Source organism: Prionailurus bengalensis, chromosome D2 (genome assembly GCF_016509475.1).
Source record: "Prionailurus bengalensis isolate Pbe53 chromosome D2, Fcat_Pben_1.1_paternal_pri, whole genome shotgun sequence".
Lineage (NCBI taxonomy): Eukaryota > Metazoa > Chordata > Mammalia > Carnivora > Felidae > Prionailurus > Prionailurus bengalensis.
The window spans coordinates 34,889,123-34,909,124 of NC_057351.1; the positions used below are offsets into that span (position 1 = coordinate 34,889,123).

The 20,002-nt window shown below is 38.0% G+C and overlaps 1 protein-coding gene across 5 annotated transcripts in view; it reads left to right on the forward strand.

The window, feature by feature from the left end:
- The window catches only part of KAT6B (lysine acetyltransferase 6B), a 192,668-nt gene that overhangs the window by 28,608 nt on the left and 144,058 nt on the right, over positions 1–20,002 (forward strand). The window lies entirely within an intron of this gene.

Consider the following 20,002-nt stretch of genomic DNA (forward strand, 5'->3'; position numbering starts at 1 on the left):
CCCTCTGTAAACCTTCCAACTTATCTCATTTTCCACCAGCTATTGAAATATAACAAGATGCCAACAATTACATCCTCACAAAGCATTTATACCAACTTATAAAATTACCTCTTTATTGGAAAATTGTGTAATATCTTGATTTCAATTTAGCATGGCATGTTGGTTAGCAATAAATCTTACTGGGATATGAACACAATCCTGCAGGCAGTTCGCAGAGCATTGATCAGGTGCAAATTGTGTGTATTTTTCTAGCTTCTGAAAATTTCAGAGCAAAATGAAATAAATAGGTATCACTGAGACCAGTGCTTTTTAGGTCCTATTTTAATCTGACATAGAAGAACATCGCCATGTATCTTGCAAGAAATGCCTTGACTCTCCTGAAATTCATTATTTGTGTTTTTGACTCTTGCATTTCCCCATTTTGTCTGTGATATACAACAGAAACAAAAGAATATGGTTAAAACATGTACCTTGTAAAGCGTGCATAATAAACAGTTCATACTAGATTTGAAGGCTCTATATAGAGTACATAAGAAGATGTTAATATTAAACTCATACTGCTTACTATGGACCAAGCAAAGTTCTAAATATTTATTATATACAAAATACTATTCTATGGACTCTGAGAAATAAGTACTGTTATTAACGGAATTTTACAGATGAAGAAACAGACCAGAGAAATCAGTGATGAGGGTGGGAGCTAGACATTAAAAGTTCTTGAAAAGCTGGGTAATGTCAGTGTGCAGCAGAAGTTTGGGAATCACTGCCCAAGGCTAACTTTCTTTTATAGATGTGCAATAGAGTCTACTCAGGTGGTTGAGGAAATAGTCTAGATGTGTTAATTGGACAAGGCCCTTGTTCCTCCTGAAAGGGATCTTAGAGATGATTCTAAAGAAGGAGGCTCTGGAGCCAGAATGCTTAGTTCAAATCCTGACTTTTTCCATTGCCCAAGTCGAGTCTGTCTCAGTTTCCTCAGCTGACAAATGGAGATAATAATAGCCCAGACTGAGTAGGGATAGTTTGCTCCAACTGCCTAGCCCTCAGATAGCGAGGTAGTGAGCTTTTCCTGGGCCGTGCTAGAAAGGGCACCTGAGCAGGGTCCAGGGTGTGGAAGGGGCAGTGGCCCTTCTGCTCTTGAGGGAAAAGTGTAAATTGATGTCCTTATCATCTTCTAAAGAAGATCTCCTTTCCTACTGGACACTTGCTCTAGTCACACAGGCCATGAGTGGCTAAAATCCACATTTCTGTGTTGTTGTTTCCCTACTTCTTGTTATTTAAAAATCAGAAAAAGCATATGTTTTTAGAGGAATACATGCTCATTATACAAAGGAATACATGCTCATTGTACGGAGCGAAACAAGACTTGTTTGAACCCAGTGGTGCCAGTACGGAGGATAAAATGGAGGTAGACTTGAATGAACCACCCAACTGGTCAGCCAACTTTGATGTCCCCATGGAGACGACCCACGGTGCTCCTTTAGATTCTGTAGGGTCTGACGTCTGGAGCACAGAGGAGCCAATGCCAACTAAGGAGACGGGCTGGGCTTCTTTCTCGGAGTTCACGTCTTCCCTGAGTACTAAAGATTCTCTAAGGAGTAATTCTCCAGTGGAGATGGAAACCAGCATCAAGGGATGATGCACCATGACTGCAAATTTATTCCAAAGGTAATTACTGATAAAAACTGTTTTTTCTTCCATTCTTTTTTTCCCTACATGTATATATTTGTTATATTTAAATAAAAAGAGGAATATATTAACTATATATATTTATATGTTCCTTTCTACTTTTAAAATCTGTTGTGGGCCTTTCCCCATATTCCTTATTCTTTGCAGTGTGACTTTTTTTTTTTAAGTTTATTTATTTATTTTGAGAGAAGAGAGTGCGAACGGGGGACGGAGAAAGAGAGAATCCCAAGCAGGTCCCCCACAGCACAGAGCCCCATAGTAACAGTGGAACCCAGAGCCTGCTGAATCTCACAAAGTATACCTGAGCTGAAATCAAGAGTTGGTTGCTTAACTGACTGAGCCAAGCAAGTGCCTCACAGTGTGACTTTAAATGGCTGGTAGTGTTTCCTATGTCTTTGTGTTTTAACATTTTTTAAAATGTTTTTTATTCTATTTTTGACAGAGAGAGAGATACAGAGCGCGAGCGGGGAGGGGCAGAGAGAGAGAGGTGGGGGGAGACACAGGATCCGAAGCAGGCTCCAGGCTCTGAGCTGTCAACACAGAGCCTGACGAGGGGCTCGAACTCATGAACTCTGAGATTATGACCTGGGCCAAAGTCAGCGCTGAACTGACTGAGCCACCCAGGTGCCCCTGTGTTTCAACATTTAGGACGTTCCTAACTGTTTTGCTATTATAGATAATACTGCTACTAAAAATTTGCATATACATAGGTAATTATTTCCCATAGGATAGATTATTAAAGGACATATACTGGGGCATAAACATGAATTCTTTTTCTAAGGCTTTCGGAACGTATTGTCAAAAAGTAAGCCGAGCATGAGAGGCCTTAGGCTTCTACTTGCTTCCTAGCCCTTTTTATCTTGCTAATGTGGTAGAGGGAAGAGTGGATTCCTGTTAGTTTCCTTTGCAGTTCTTTGATTATGAATAACTTGAACATGTTTTATGTTTAATGGTCATTGTTCAATAACTGTAGTGTGACTCTCTCCTCATCCTTCATCCTGTACCCCAGAGGCAACTGTCTTCAACACTTTTCCCCCCCATCTTCAACTCTTTATGCCACATTTAGTCATTTCTTCTGGAAGTTAGAGTTCTGTGTTTTTAAATAACATTCTTATAATGCTGTTTCTTGAATTTCAACGTTAGCCATTTTCTATTGACCTCTTGCCGAGGAAAAATAAGGATAAAGTTCTCTTATATGCATATTCCCTTCCCATTGCCTTTCATCTCAGTGTTAAGCCTTCATTTTTGCCTAGGTCATTATTTGTATTCCGTGTTTATATTTTTATGAGATTTTTATGAGTATGCAAATAGTATTCTATTGGAGCCGTGGAATATACTATATACTATTATCAATTTTTGTGATTTTTATTGGTTATTTTTAGAATACTCTTCCCCATCCTGAATTCAGAGAAGTCTTTTACTAATATTTCCTTCTAGTTTTTTGTTGTTTTTAGTGGTGTCATACTTAAGTCATTAAAATCATCTATAATTTTTATTTTGGTAAATGGTGTAAGGATCTGCTTTTTGTTTGCTTGCTTTAATAGCAAATTGATTGTTTCAGTAGAATCTATTACAATTCTTACTTTCCCCACTAATTTATGATGCCTTTAGGAAATTATATAGCAACTTTATATCAATCAGAAATCTAGATCTCTCTGAAACAGTTTCACTTTTTGCCTTTGAAAATTTTAATTAAATTAACTTTCCAACTTTTATTTCACTTAACCTCATTTAACCTGTGGTGCTGTCTGTCTCCAGTTTTACTTTGGAATGTAGGGGAGGAGGTGGGGGGAGCAAAATGCAATTGGCCTCCTTGGTGCAGTATTCCCATTTCCAAGGATTGCTGGAATACATAGATTCCTTGAAATCACTTGCCCCTTAAATTGTGCAGGACTCCAGAGGGTCTTAGCTGTGTCAGCCAGCCTGTGTTTCACTAACTTCCTGTCATCATTTTGTGAAACTGAGTGTTCCAATTTATTTTAGCTGATTAGCTGTTGGCTTTAATGATGTAAATGCGTTTGTCAGAGATCCTTGCTGTATTAAATCTGACACAGTTGGAAGAGAGTGGGTTTCTTTTTGGGCACGCCTTGAGCTGTTGCTTATCAGACTCTGGCCCCTACCCTGCTGCCTGACTTTTCCAGCCACCTCATCCTTATTTACCATTGTTCAAAGGTTTACACTGGGCTGTAAATTTCCTAAACTTACCTTTTTTTTTTTTTTTAAACTGGTTTCTAATTTCATTCCATTGTGGTCAGAGAACGTAGTTTGTGTGATTTCAACCCTTTTTCATTTATTGAGGCTTGCTTTATGGCTTAACCTATGTTGTATCCTGAAAAATGTTCCGTGTGCACTTAAGAAGGTGTACTCTGCTGTTGCTGGTTGGAGACATCTATAGATGTCTATTAGATCTAGTTGATTTGTAGTGCTGTTCAAGACTTCGTTATCTTTGTTGATCTTATGGTTGATTATTCTGTTAAAGTATAATATTCAAGAGTCAATAATTGTTAGATTGTCTGTGTTTTCAATACTGTCATTTTTTCTTAACCTATTTTGAGGCCTGTTGTCAGGTGCATATATATTTGTTATTGCTATATTTTTGATTTATTGACCCTTTCATCATTATACAATGTCCTTTTTTTCTTCTAGTAAGGACTTTTATCTTGTCCTTTTTCTGTTATTAATGTAGCCAATTCACTTTTCTTTGGTTACTGTTTGCATGGTATGACTTTTTCCATGATGTTAATGAATACTAGTGATAGTGAATATGTTTTGGGGGTAATACTTCAATATGTCCCCTAAAACTTGATGCTGGTTTATGTACTTATTATTTTAATGAGGTTTTATCAGGTGTGGATTTTAAATTTTATTAAATGTCTTTTCAGGATTTGTGGAGATGATTTTTCTCCTTTAATCTTTTTTTAAAATTATTATTATTTTTTGATGTTTATTTATTATTGAGAGACAGAGAGACACAGAGTGTGAGTAGGGGAGAGGCAGAGAGGGGGGAGACACAGAATCTGAAGCAGGCTTCAGGCTCTGAGCTGTCAGCACAGGGCCTGGCACAGGGCTTGAACCCAGAAACTGCAAGATCATGACCTGAGTTGAAGTCAGATGCTTAACCAACTGAGCCACCCAGGCCCCCCTTCTCTTTTAATCTTTAATATCATTAATTATACTAACCAGTTTCTTAATATTTAACATCCCACATGTTCACGGTATATTCTTAGTTTAATGAGTGACAAGTGCTTTGAATAGTACATTTTCCTGGCATATTTTAAAATTTCAGTCTTGGGACGCCCGGGTGGCTCAGTCGGTTGAGTGTCCAACTTTGGCTCAGGTCACGATCTCACAGTTTGTAAGTTTGAGCCCCACATCGTGCTCTGTGCTGACAGCTTCGGATTCTGTGTCTCCCTCTCTCTCTGCCCTTCCCCTGCTTACACTCTTTCTCTCTCTCAAAAATAAATAAACATTAAAAACATTTTTTAAATTTCAGTCTTAGTAAATATACCCCCAACATTTTATAAACATGTCTGTTTAGTAAAGAAATGTTCTTATTAGTAAGCTTATTCCCTATTGCCAATCCTTTTGTTATGCTTATATTAGGGGACCAGATTGTGTGTGTGTGTGTGTGTGTGTGTGTGTGTGTGTGTGTGTGTGTGAGAGAGGGGCAGAGAAGGACGGGGAGAGAGCCCTGCATGTTCTTCCCCTAAAACAGCTTTCCAAAGATAGCCACAATTAGTGATTTGTATGTATTCTTCCAAGCCTCCTTTTGTGAATTAAAAAAATTTTTTTTAATTGCTTTGGAGATAGTTCTCTTAAAAAATTTTTTTTAGTGGTCATTTATTTTTGAGAGAGAGAGAGAGAGAGAGGGAGAGACAGAGGGAGAGACAGAGCATGAGTGGGGGAGGGGTCAGAGAGCAACAGAGGCAGAATTCAAAGTAGGCTCCAGACTCTGAGGTGTCAGCACAGAGCCTGATGCTGGGCTCGAACTCATGAACTGCAAGATCATGACCTGAGCCAAAGCCAGACACTTAACCTACTGAGCCACCCCGGTGCACCCCCACTTTTTAAAAATTTTTTCCGAAGCCCTTTTAAAGCAGTTGTAAATAAATATTTTGTGTGTGTGTATAACAAAAAATAGATCCATACTTTGGTGTTTTTTTGTTATTTTGAATTTTTTTTTTAAGATGCATAAGAAATGTATGAGGGGCACCTGGCTGGCAATAGAGCATGTGACTCTTGATCTTGGGGTTGTGAGTTGGGTGTAGAGATTACTTATAAATAAAATCTTAAAAAGGTTTTGTTGTTTTTTTTTAATTAAAATAGTATGAGTGCATTCTTCTTGGGAAAGTTCTAATGCTAGAAAGAAAACAATGGCCCATACAAACTCCCTGAATTTCAGTCATCTTATCTGTAACATAGGAATAAAAAAATATTCTTCATGGGACCATCAATTAGGATTTGATGAGATAATGTGTTTAAGCACGTAGCACAGTGTTCAATAGAAGAGACGAGTTAGTTATTTTGAACACGTATCAGCTCTGGAGTTTCTAATGAAACGCATTTTGGCATGTAACTGTATGACCTGACAGTGATCTTTTGACTTTTGTCTTTGTTCAAGATCCTCTAAAAAAGAGAAGGTCTTAAATATTTTCCTTCATAGCTTTGTGTGCTATAAATATAAGTTTAGTTTAATAGCAGAGGTCTTTTTTTTCTTCTTTATTAATTATTTACATTATTTTCCCCCTCATTCCCCTCCAGCCATTACTCAATTCATTGTTTTTGAAGTAAAATGTGCCTCCTTCACAATTTTTGCCAGTTTTATATATTGTCTGTATTAATGATTTTCTTAGTGTTTTCTTCTAGATTACCCCACTAAGAGAGCTATAACAAACCAAATGCCATGAGTAACTTTGGTTTCTGGACCAGATACTGGAGGATAATTAGATAATTTGAATTTGAATCAGATATTAGAGGAAATTAAAGCATTAATGGGGCTCCTGGCTGGCTCAGTCAGTAGGGCATGTGACTCTTGATCTCGAGTTTGTAAGTTTGAGCCCCACATTAGGTGTAGAGATTACTTAAAATAAAATCCTAAAAAATAAAAAGACATTAATGTTAATGTGCTTCATGTGCTAATGGCATTTGGTTCTCTATGATCACATCCTTGTAAGTTAGGATGCGCTTTCTGAAATATTAATGGTGAAATGTTATGCTGCTGCAACTTGCTTTTAAATGGTTCAACAACAATTATAACAAAAATGTGTGTGTGTAAAAATACGTGTGTATAAGTATAGATACAGGTGTAGATAAAAATATGAGGCAAAAATGTTAAGTGGTGACTCTTGGTGAAGGGAATATAAGCGTTGAGTGTACTACTTTAGTTTTTCTGTAGGCTTGAAATTTTTTAAAAATGTAAACTTGGAAAAAGAAATGTAATTAGAATACTAATTAAAAATTAAATCACCTCACTTTCTTTAATAGATCTGCTGAAAAAGGAAATTTTATTATTACCATAAGTGGAAAACAAGCATCCGTTGTCATAAATAGAAGGTAACCGTAAAAGTTACTTTCAAAGTTTTATTAAAATGTGGCTGGATCTTTTTATCTGCCAGGACTCTGAGCCTGAGGCTTGCTCTCTCAAAGGAACACTAGCAAACATTACAGAGGTGTTAAAGACATATTAGCACCAAACTGAAACTTTCTCCTTGACTTAATGAGAGAATATGAAAGAAAATTAAAAAGGGAATAGCTTTATGATTTTGTGTGATTCAGGTCACCTCAAAGCGTCACCATACTTGGGAAACACTGACTCCATTGATGTAAGTGTTAGAAAGAAAATAAACTTCTGTACTGAATTCTGCTTATAATGCTCTTCTATGTTGAATTGCCATCTTTATTATTTGGTAGTTTTGATCACTACAGATGCATGTAGAGCTGAATGGTATCCTGGCCTAAGGCAGATGTCAGATTTCGCAGTCTAAATTGTCGCTGGTTTTTTGCTCTGATGTTGCTCTTGTGGTTGAGGTTTTGCTGAGGTTTTGGGTTGTTTTTTTTTCTTTCTTTTCTTTCCTGCTATATTGTTCCTGCTGTTATTTGGAAGCCACTAGGTTGCTTTGCCTCTTGAACAATGAAAGGATCCAGATCGAGTCTGCCTCACATTTTGTTATCCCAGTACAAGACTCAATTGAATAAAACATATTACCCATCTGGCCTGGAAATCTCAGTGGCACTCAAAATAACTTACTAACAAGTTGTTGGATCATGATATCTTGATTTTCTGAAAGTTCAGCTTCTTTTTAGCTGTTGCTAAGAGAGAAATTTCATTGACATGAGGGACACGAGGACATGTCTGCACGCTGCCAGTTGTTTTATAGGCATTTGGCTCTGCCGCCTTGCAGATGGTTAGACTCTGGGTGGTGGGTAAATGAAATGTGTGCTGATTATCTTATTGAATTAAGGTAACCTTTTGTCGTTCATTGAATTCTGTAGACCAGTTGGTCAGTGAGCAGCTGCTCTGTGTGGCTTGGTTTGAGTTTTGAAGCACACAAAGACTATCTTAAAGGGTGGTCAGTCTAATCCAGGTATTCAACAAAGCAATAGTGAAAGCCTTCTTCTCTTTTGACACTGTTTTCTGTTCTGATGGAAATGATTGAACAAAAACGTTTTTGCTTTTTGCTCAATTAACTAAGTGATTAAAGCAATGGTTTTTTGAGTGTTTGGCTGAATGCTTCAGAATTTTTTTGACCTAATGTTTTAAGTGGAAGAAAATATCTTATCCCAACATTTGATGTTAGAAGTGTTCTAATTTAATGGCAGAGTCTACATTTGAAGATGCATGATAGACTAGTGGAATTGTTTTTTAAGATTATCTTCACAAATATTCTGGAAATTAAAGCATGCTTCAGTGGTGCCGTTTCTTGGCAAATTCTAGCTGTGAAAATCTACCATATTTAAAATTTTTTTCTAAATGTTTATTTATTTTTGACAGAGAGAGAGACAGAGCATGAGCGGGGGAGGGGCAGAGAGGGAGACACAGAATCCAAAGCAGGCTCCAGGCTCTGAGCTGTCAGCACAGAGCCCCACGAGGGGCTCGAACTCACAGACTGTGAGATCATGACCTGAGGCAAAGTTGGATGCTCAACCGACTGAGCCACACAGGCGCCCCTAAAATCTACCATATTTTTATATGGATTCTATCTCAATGTCTGCAAACTGTTTCAGGTGGCTTCTTCTTCTTCTTCTTCTTCTTTTTTTATTTTGAGTAAACTCTACCCTCTACCTCCGTTGGGGAGCTTGAGCTCACAACCCCAAGATCAAGAGTCACCTGCTCTACCAGTTGATCTAGCTGGGTGCCCCAGGAGTGTGAGTGGGGGCAGAGGGGAAGAGAGAGAGAGAGAGAGAGAGAGAGAGAGAAAGAATCTTAAGCAGACTGTACACTTAGCCCATGACCCTGGGGTCATGATCCAAACTGAAATCAAGAGTTGGATACTCAACCAGTTGAGCCACCCAGGTGCCCCAAATATTTTCCATTCTAAAAGTAATTCTTTAAAAAGGCTTTTCCAGAACTCTTTGAACTTCCCATCTAAATGAAGTCCATTTAGTAATTCCAATGAAATGCTCTATACTTTTTCTTATTAGCCCTTCTTATAGTCTATATATTTATTGGTCTGGTTACTTTTTAACTTCAGTTGTCCCCTCCAGTTGGGAAAGCTTCACAAACACAGAGACCTTACTTCTTTGCTCACCTCTTGTTGAATGAGTGAATGTGAATCATGTTTTCTGATCCTGTGTTAAAGGTAACATAAAGACATTTTATTTTATTTTATTTTATTTTATTGGTTTTGTTTTGTTTTTTAAATGTTTTATTTATTTTTGAGAGAGAGAGAGAGAGCAGGAGTGGGGGAGGGACAGAGAGAGAGGGGAACAGAAGATCTGAAGCAGGCTTTGTGCTGACAGTAGGGAGCCTGATGCTGGGCTCCAACTCACAAACCTTGAGATCATGACCTAAGCTGAAGTCGGACGCTTAACCAACTGAGCCACCCAGGCACCCCAACATATAGACATTTTAAATGTGAGATTGAAATGGAAAGTCCTAAGGGCAGGTTAGTTAATTGGAATTTCAGACTTTGGTTTGCATTTTACACTTGAAAGCTGCTCACTTGGGCTACTCTGTATCTTGATCTAGGATGAGGGAAGTCAAGAATCTATTTAATGATGACCAGTGAGTCTCCCAATCACATACCTGCTAATTTCAAATAGATCCATTTTATCTCTTCATTTTCATTTTACTTGTTTGAACTTTAAATTGTCTATTGAAAGAGATTATTTTAGTTGCTTCTTTTCTCCTGTGAAACACTTTTATGAGCTAATGAAGCAAATTAAACAATATGAACGTTTGTAGTATAAAAGACATTAGGATTTATAACTATTTGAGACTTGAATTTGGTTGAAAGAAGAGATTGTATTATACCTAACCCTGTGGGATATACAGTGATTATTAGGAAGGTCTAAAATAAATCAGATACTTCAGGTGTGTAAGAAAGCCAACTGCCTGATACTGTAACAATCTTACTAGGATAATCTGTAGATATCTGCAGATGGAAAAAAAAAATAGAGTCAAATAGAAACAAAAGTCTTTTTTTTTTTAAGTTTATTTATTTTGAGATGGAGATAGCATGAGTGGGGGAGGGGCAGAGAGAGGGAGAATCCGAAGGAGGCTTCACGCTGTCAGCGCAGAGCCCAAACCCATGAAACGTTAGATCATGACCTGAGCCGATACCAGGAGTCAGAGGCTTAACTGACTGAGCCACCCAGGCGCCCCCAAAAGTCATTTTTAATGTCTGACATTCTAAAAACTGGTTTTGAACTTAGGGGTGAAGATCAGCCTTTGAGTCATTGGAAAGCAAATGGAAACAAGAGTTCATCTCAAACACCCTTCTCTTTAATTCTTCAGGCTTTGTCCATGTATCCTCTGCTGCCAGAGCCTGCTTGTTTCTTCTGTAAGCTCATCCTTCTCATGTTCCTGAGGATTCTTCCACAGCCCTTCCTCTCTCCTTTGTACTGTCCTATGTCATGATCCATGTAGCAGAGTGTTTGCTAAGTAACCACATACTCCAGAACTTGTGCTGCACATTCAACTGGAAGTTAGATGTGCCTCCTGTACTGGCAGTGTCGGTGCATGGATGTGCGCGTCAGGCCGAGACTAGAACCAGCAGCACTAGAAGAAAACTACCACTAGTATTAATTAGCAGAGATACACCCCTCATGTGGCCACATGTTACACGGCCATAACATTCTAGCAGCCTTTTTGCTTCTTCTGCTGCTTTTTTTCTTTTAACAGAGGTGTAATTGACATACAACATTATATTAGTTTCAGGAGTACAACATAATGATGCGATACTTGTGTATATTGTGAAATGGTCACCCCAGCAAGTCTGGTTAACATTTGTTACCGTATGTAGTTACGGAATTTTTTTTTCCTTTTGTGAGAACTTGTTCACTTCTTCTTTGACAGCCTCCTCACCTCTAGTAATTTCTCCTCTGAACTATTGTAGCGTTACTGTTTGTCTGTCTCATTGGTACTACCTATAACTCCTCAGTTCTGTGGGCCTTGACATTATGGGCAATAGAGATGGAGACTATGTCGTTTTTAAAATTTAAATTAAAATTTTTTTAAGTTTTATTTTAATTACCTGGTGCTCATTGTGACAAGTGGCACTCCTTAATCCCTATCACTTATTTCACCACCCCCGTCCTCTGGTAACCAGCAATTTGTTTTCTGTAGTTAAGAGTCTGTTTCTTGGTTTCTTCATCTCTCTCTTTTTTCCTCCTTTGCTCATTTGTTTTGTTTCTGAAATTCCACATGAGTGAAATTATGTGGTATGTGTCCTGCTCTGACTTATTTCACTTAGAATTATATTCTCCAGCTCCATCCATGTTGTTGCAAATGGCAAGATATCATTCTTTTTACAGAGAAATAATATTCTATTTGTGTGTGTGTGTGTGTGTGTGTGTGTGTGTGTGTGTATACACACCACTTCTTTATTTATCAGTCCCTGGACATTTGGGCTGCTTCCATATCTTGCCTATTGTAATAATGCTGCTGTGAACATAAGGGTACATACATTCCTTTGAAATAGTGTTTTTGTATTCTTTGGATAAATACCCAGTAGTGTGATTGCTGGGTGATAGGGTAGTTCTATTTTTAACTTTTTGAGGAACCTCCATACTGTTTTCCATAGTGGCTATACCAATTTGCATTCCCACCAACAGTGCAAGAAGGTTCCTTTTTCTCCACATCCTTGCCAACACTTTTTGTTTCTTGAGTTTTTTATTTTAGCTGTTCTGACAGGTGTGAGGTGATAATCTCACTGTAGCTTTGATTTGCATTCCTTGATAAGTGATGATGAGCATCTTTTCATGTGTCTGCTGGCCATTCATGTGTCTTTTTTGGAGAAATGTCTGTTCATGTCTTCTGCCCATTTTTTTTTTAATTGGATTATTTGGTTTTTGGGTGTTGAGGTACAGTTCTTCATATGTTTTGGATACTCTTTATCAAATATGTCATTTGTAAATATCTTCTCCCATTTAGCAAGCTGCCTTTTAGTTTTGTTGATTGTTTCCTTCAATGTGTAGAACCTTTTTATTTTGATGTAGTTCCAGTGTAATTTTGTGTTTATTTCCCTTGTCTCAGGGGACCTATCTAGAAAAAAGTTGCTATGGCCAGTGTCAGAGCAGGTACTGCCTATACTCTCTTCTAGGATTTTTATGGTTTTAGGTCTCACATTTAGATCTTTAATCATTTGGCTTTGGCTATTTGGGGTCTTTTGTAGTTCCATACAAATTTTAGGATTTTTTTTGTTCTAGTTTTGTGAAAAAATACTGTTGGTATTTTGATAGGGATTGCAATAAATTTACATTTTGCTTTGGTTAGTATGGACATTTTAACCATATTTGTTCTTCCAGTCCATGAGCATGGGATGTGTTTCCATTTGTGTTGCCTTCAATTTCTTTCATTAGTGTTTTATAGTTTTCAGAGTATAAGTCTTATACCCATTTGGTTAGATTTATTCCTAGGTATCTTACTATTTTTGTGCAGTTGTAAATGGGATTGTTTTGTTAATTTTTCTTTCCACTGCTTCATTATTGGTAGAGAGAAATGCAGCAGATTTCTGTAGATTGATTTTGTGTCCTGTGACTTTACTGAATTTGTTTATCGGCTCTAGCAGTTTTTTGATGGAGTCTTTTGGGTTTTCTGTATCATGGTATCTGTAAATAGAGGAAGTTTTACTTCTTCCTTACTGGTTTGGGTGCCTTGTATTTCTTTTCATCATCTGATTGCTGGGGCTAGAATTTCCAGTGCTCTGTTGAATAAATGTGTTGAGAGTAGACATTCTTGTCTTATTCTTGACCTTAAGGGAAAAGGTCTCAGTTTTTCCTCATTAAGGATGATGTTAGCTGTGAGTTTTTCATATATGGCCTTTATTATGTTGAAGTATGTTCCTTCTAAACCTACTTTGTTGAGGGTTTTTATCATGAATGGATGTTTTACTTGTCAAATGGTTTTTCTGAGGATAGAGAATATGTCTTAACCTTATTTTTATCATCCGCTCTGTGGTCTCTCTCTGCCTCTCCCCCCTTTTCTCCTCCCCCCCCCCCCCATAAACAAACAAATTTTAATAAGGGATAATTTACTGTTGCCCAGTTGTGTGCCATAATTTACGTCCTCCACATTTCTGTTCAGGAGCCTATTTTCCTTTTAGGTTTAAAGGGCCTGCACTCACTCTCTTGCTTCCCTGTTCTCTCAGATGGGCTAAGGAATAGACATTATCCTCACTAAACATGAGGAAATTGAGGCCCAGAGAGGTAGGGTCACACATACAGGAGTCAGACCCCATCTTCTGACTCCAAAACCAGTCCTTTTTTTTTTTTTTTTTTTAATTATTATTATGATTTTTTTATACCACTGCAGGCTTCCCTTTCAGGCTGAGGATGTGTATCTTTCTAGCACTATAAACCACCTGGTTCTGGTGTGTGTTCTTGGGCTTTTTTTTTTTTTTTTTTAATGTTTGTTTATTTTTGAGACAGAGGATGTGCGAGTGTGAGCGGGGCAGAGAGAGACGGGGACAGAAGATCCAAAGTGGGCTCTGTGCTGTGACAGCAGCAAGCCTGATGCAGGCAGGGCTCAAACTCATGAACCGTGGGGTCATGTCCTGAGCCGAAGTCAGATGCTCAACCAACTGAGCCACCCAGGTGCCCCTAATCCATCTTGGTCTTATTCACCTTGGTAACCTTCACAGTGCTCACCTTAGGGCGATTGTTAATGTTGAATCCTTCCCAGTTGTGACTATATACTATCTACTGTCCTTCCTGTGGAAGAGAAGGGGTCTTATTGACTTGTATCTATCAGTGTGCAGTCTTACCCAGGGATGTCATTGAAATGACCACTTTGGTTTTTTAGCAGTTTATATATTAATTCTTTCATTTAGTCATTCAAAAATATTTATTGACTGCATACTCTGAGCCAAGCATTGTTCTCAGAGTTCTCACCCTGCTTTCATGGAATTTAGATTTTCCTTGGACAGTTGATGATAAACAAATAAACCAACAAGGTAATTATAGACTGCAAGTGACATGAAAGAAATCAAGAGAAAAGTGAGAGAGAAATACCAAGGAGTGAGGCTGTAGACATCATGCTCTGGAAAGTTCCTGAGGAGAGATGAAAGGATGAGAAGGGGTCACCTGTGGGGAGAGCTTAAGGAGGGAAGGCTTCAGTGCTTGTGTTTGAGGAAGAAAAAGGCATCTTATGTGGCTATAGCAGAGAGACCCAGAGAAGGGCAGCAGAGTTTAAAGCTGGGGAACAGTATAGTCCGATTTGTGTTTTTAACATCACTGAGAGACATGGTAATTAAATGAAATGTGTGTCCCTGGACTGGATTTTTTTTTTTTTTTTTTTTTTTTTTTGGCTTCCAAGGATGTTATTAAGACAAATGGCAGAATTTGACTATACATCAAATATTAGATAACAGTATTATATCAATGTTAAGTGTCCTGAATTTGATAATCCAATGTCTTTATGAGGAGAATGTCCTTGTTCTTAAGAGGGGTGAAGGGTTGTGATCTTTACAGCTTATTCTCAAATTGTTCAATAAAAAAGAGGGATCAGAGATGGCAAATTGTTAAGAGGATATGTGTGTTTATTGTAATATTCTTGTAACTTTACTGTAGAGTTGAAACATTTTCAAAATAAAACTTTAAAGGTCACTGAGGCTGAGGTATGGAAGAAGTTATGGAGGGGAAAGAGGCAGGAGGGCTCGCAGGAGGCTGTTGGGATGATGGCTGCACACACTGGGGTGTAACTGGAGAGGGAGAGAGGGGGACAGATCAGGAAATATGTTTTGGAGATGGAACAGACAGCTTGTTAATGGATTGGATGTGGTGGCCAAGGGGACAAGCAGGAGGTAGAAGTTGTTCCCTGGGGCTCCTTGATAGTTATGGACTGAATTCCAGTAGAATCTTACCCTTCCTAAAGTGCGTTCACTCCCAGTCTGCCTTACTCAAGTCAGCCCCTCTATGGGTAGTTACCACAGGAATTTATTTCACAGGTGAGGGGAGGCCCAGGGAGGTGAAGTGACTAATTCGAAGTTAGCACATATAGGCAGAAAATTTCTTTTCTTTCTCCCTTTCTTCCTCCCTTCTTCCCTCCCTCCCTCCCTCTTCTTGCTTTCTCTTTCTTTTCTTTTTTCTTTTCTTTTCTTTTTTCTTTTCTTTTCTTTTCTTTTCTTTTCTTTTCTTTTCTTTTCTTTTCTTTTCTTTTCTTTTCTTTCTTTCTTTCTTTCAGAAAATTTACTTTCTTTACCCAGAAAACCAAAATGCAGGCATGGGATTAGTGCTCTTCAAACTGAATTCTCTCCCATTAGATTGTTGTGTAATCAGTGAAATAAAGGACTACCATCATCAAACAAACAAACAAACAAACTGAATAAATAGCATGTACTTACCCATGTAGAAAGGGTAAATAATGTCTCATGGAACTTCTGTTTCAGTTAAATAGGTATATACTAGGTCATGATATAAAACATATTTTTTACTTTGAATTACATCAAAAGTTGGAAAGCCATGCAGAGGATTGTTGTAAACAGAAATCTTGCAGTTCCCATGGGAGTAAGAAAGCAAAAGACAAACTCACTTGGGTGGCTACTGTTGGCTGTCTTGTGTTGTTTATTTCTTTAATGATTGATGGGCTATAAGTTAGTGTTTTCTTAGTTGACTTCATAGTCATCCCCTACTTTCAGTCTTAAAGTGCTTGCTTTGTGCCAGGCATTGTTCTAGGCAGTAGGAGTGAGGAGGACAGACATGACTCTCAAGCAGCTTACATTAAATGTATTACCAAGTACAAACATAAGATTCCTTCAGTATTAAGTGATAGGTGCTCCAAAGATCCAGTAGGACTGGTCTGGGAAGGTGATGTTTGAGTTCAGACCTGGGTGAAACTGAAGATGCAGCTTTGCCTCAGGGAAGAGTGTCGCAAGCAGAAGCAGTAGCTGTGGCAAAAGCCATGAGTTGAAGACAAGCTAAGGGTGTCAGAGGGACAGAAAGATGGCCCTTGAAACTGTAGTGTGGGGATCCAGGCAGAGTGGAAGGAGAGGAGATCAGATTTAATATATTTTTTGAAGATAAAACCAACAGGACTTAATAATGAATTGGATGTAGGATGTAGAGGGAGGATGCATCTGGGTGGATAATGATGCTGTTTACTGGTAGGGAAGGCTGGAAGCTGATGCAGAAATGTGACTTGGGAGCCAACGAAATCTATAGTTCTGTATCTGGCCATAAAGTTGAGAGGCCTGTTGGACATCCAGATAGAGACCCACGGTGGTCAGTTTGATAGTCAGGATCTTGGGTAGGAGGTCTGAACTAGAGATACAAGTTTGAGACCCATGAGTGTATAGCTGGAATGGGGCTGATAAGCTTATCTGGGCAAGGATGTAGATCGGAAGAGCAGAGGTCTGAGGCCAGATTCCCAGGACAGGTAAGAGAAAGGAGCATCAGTGACAAAGGAGGAAAGCCATGTAGGAGCTTAGAGGAGAGGGGAGGACTTACTACCAATTTATGTAGCATTGACTCCCCACTTTTGAGCCCTGGACTTATTAGCAGTAAGGGAAGTTACTTATCTTGAGAACTTAATCCTCTGTGTGAGATGTATATGCTTTAAACTTCTAAAATGTTTTATTTAATACATTGGTGATAATAGTACTCATTTCACAGAGCTGTTTGGTAAATTAAATTAGTTAATACACACAGAGTGCTTCAAACAGTTTCTGGCACATAGTAAGAACTTAATAACTGTGAGTTGTTTGTGGCAGTGGTGCTTATTATAAGAAATCAATTTGGGCTTAAGGTCTAGATTCCAGATTAGTAAAGAAGAAAGAGAATAGTAGTGTTGGCTTTTCATCTGAATGTGTTATGTGATAATCAATTTTGTTTAGCTGGTTCCCTGAGTTGCACATTAAAGCAGTCTTGAACAATGAGGGGCCTTGTTACTAGAGTGCCATTAAATGGTGATATCAAGTGACCCTAAAAATCAAAGTAATGGAAAATTGTCTTTTTTTTTTTTCTAAAATATTTAATTTGCTGTTTTTTCATAACATCTCAACCTTCCTTTCAAGGTCAGGAGGAGATACTAATTTTTACTATACTGCTACATCTTCACACAAATTATCATCTGAAGGAGCTTCTTAGAATTGACAAATGAACTTTGTTTTCCTTCCCAGGAGGAACTTGTTAAACCAATAAAGTTCAAAATTCTAATTCCCATTCCTTACTAGTGTGTACCATTTTATTCATCTCGAATAAACATACAACCTCAAGCACCCTGCTAGGCAAATAGATTCCTTTTTAATTAGTGGTTCTATATACAGAATTTTATCATAGTGAAATTTATAAACCAAAAGGGAACAAATATTTACACTTGCAACTTCATGTCAACCTTGCCCTGAAAATGTAAATGTATCTCCCATGTTTCTACTACAGCAGTAGAAAAATAAGCTTCAACTTCTTAGGAGCATGTCTGCTCTGTTATGTAGGGAATGTGGAAGATACATAGAAGTGTTCTTTCTTTGTGACTGGCATTAGTTTTTTTCACACAAAGACTCGTTTTATTAAAAGCTAATCTTTATTTATTTATTTATTTACTTACTTACTTACTTACTTACTTATTTATTTATTTATTTATTTATTTTTGTAGTACTATTTCTTAGGCATCTTTAAGTACCAAGGCAGAGTTTTATTTTGAGGAGTTATTGCATTTGTAGTTACCATAAAGAATTATTTCTCAATTTAAGTAGACCTTTTTTATTCCAAGGCAAAATTAAACCAACCACAAGGGTTTCTGGGAACAGAATAATGCTGAGGTTTCGTGTGTCAATATGAGCAGCCTAATACTTTACAAAGGAAGATTTTATTTATTTACTTAGTTATTTATGTTTTTTATTTTGAGAGAGAGAGCGCGCATGCATGAACTGGGGAGGGGTGGAGAGAGAGAATCCCAAGCAGGCTCCGCACTGTCAGCACGGGGCTCCATCTCATGAACCACAAGATTATGACCTGAGCTAAAATCAGGAGTTGGATGCTTTACTGACTGAATTACCCAGGCACCCCTACAAAGGAACATTTTAAGTGATGCTTAAATAATAATGGTTTAAAGATCTCAACTGAAATGAAAAAGCTTATTAAAATGTATTGAAATAATTTAGAAAAGGGGGGATGATTTTGCCAAGATTTCGGAGAGGACTAATTTTTTTTCAAGGTTTTACTACAGTTTTGATTGAGCTGCATTAAATGATTCAGTCTAATTTCATCTATTACATGTAGTTATACTATTCCTGCATCCCAAAATGATTTTAGGTCACTTAGGTCATTAAAATATTTTTTATATAATAATCTGTTTTTCAGAGCATCAAAAATAATTAAGATGAAAGAACAAGATCAACCCTGTGTCTGGAATGAATAATTTAGTTCTAAATATCCTAGAAGCTAAGGAGAAAGTTGGGGTTTTTAAGATTTTCATTGTCAGATAGGGAAGCATAGAAGTTTGAGAAGAAAGAATTTTTTCCCTGCTTTTTCTGAATTTAAGGACAATTTATTTTGGATTCTAATCCTATATAGTCAACAATGAGTAATACCGTTGACAGTCTTTCTTCCCACTCCTCTCTCCTCTTCCCCCAAAGGGAAACACCTGATTGTAAAAATAATGCATGCATACTGTTTATATTAAAAGAAAAATTTCAGACAAGTCAGAAATACATGTATTGAAATTTTCTTGAATGATACTATTTCTCAATTCACAGAAAGGGGTGGCATTACATCATAACTAAATGGAGATGCTTTGTGTGTGTGTGTGTGTGTGTGTGTGTGTGTTTTTAAGACTTTTTAATATTTATTTTTTGAGAGAGCATGAACCGAGCATGAGCAGGGGAGGGGCAGAGAGAGAGCGAGAGAGAAGGAGACATAGGATCTGAAGCAGGCTCCCGGCTCTGAGCTGTCAGTAGAGAGTCTGACAGCTCGTAGAGGCCACGTAGAGGCCACGAGATCATAACCTGAGCCAAAGTTGGACACTAAACTAAGTGAACCACTCAGGTGCCCGTGTTTTTTGTTTTTAATTTTAACTAGTCCCCACACCCAACATGGAGCTTAACTCATACCCTTAAATGAAGAGTCCCATGCTCTACTGACTGAGCCAGCCAGGTGCCCCGGTGGAAACAGTTTTGTGAGGCACTTTGATGATAATAAGTTTAGCATTTATTGGGCATCTCAGATTTGCCTGTACTAGGAATATAGAAATGAGTAAGACACCACTCTTTACCTTAAGAAACTCCAGGATTAGTGGGGTTCACTTAACTCATCAGATAAGTGACTCATCAGATATTTCATATTCGCTGAGTACCTAATATGGATATAGTACATAGTGGTCAATAGGGTCTAGTAAGGTGTATCAGTAACTAACCATACAACTCATGCTAATGTTGTGTCTTGAGTGCCTGGGCTTGTAGGGAACAAACTACCTTGAGAGCAGAAAAAGAATTTTGTTTTGTTGGGGAAGACTTTCCCCAGAGGGAGGAACTTTTAGGTTGCAAGTTAGTATTACAGTGTACCAGATAGCCCAGAAATGGGGAGGGCGTTCTAGGCAGAGGGAATAGCAAGCCGAGTTTTGGAGTTTTGGAGGTGTGATCAGACCCGTATCTATGACCAGTGCTAAGTAGCAGATGGCCAAACACAGTGTATGGCTCAGGGAAGTGTGTTGGAAAATGAAGCT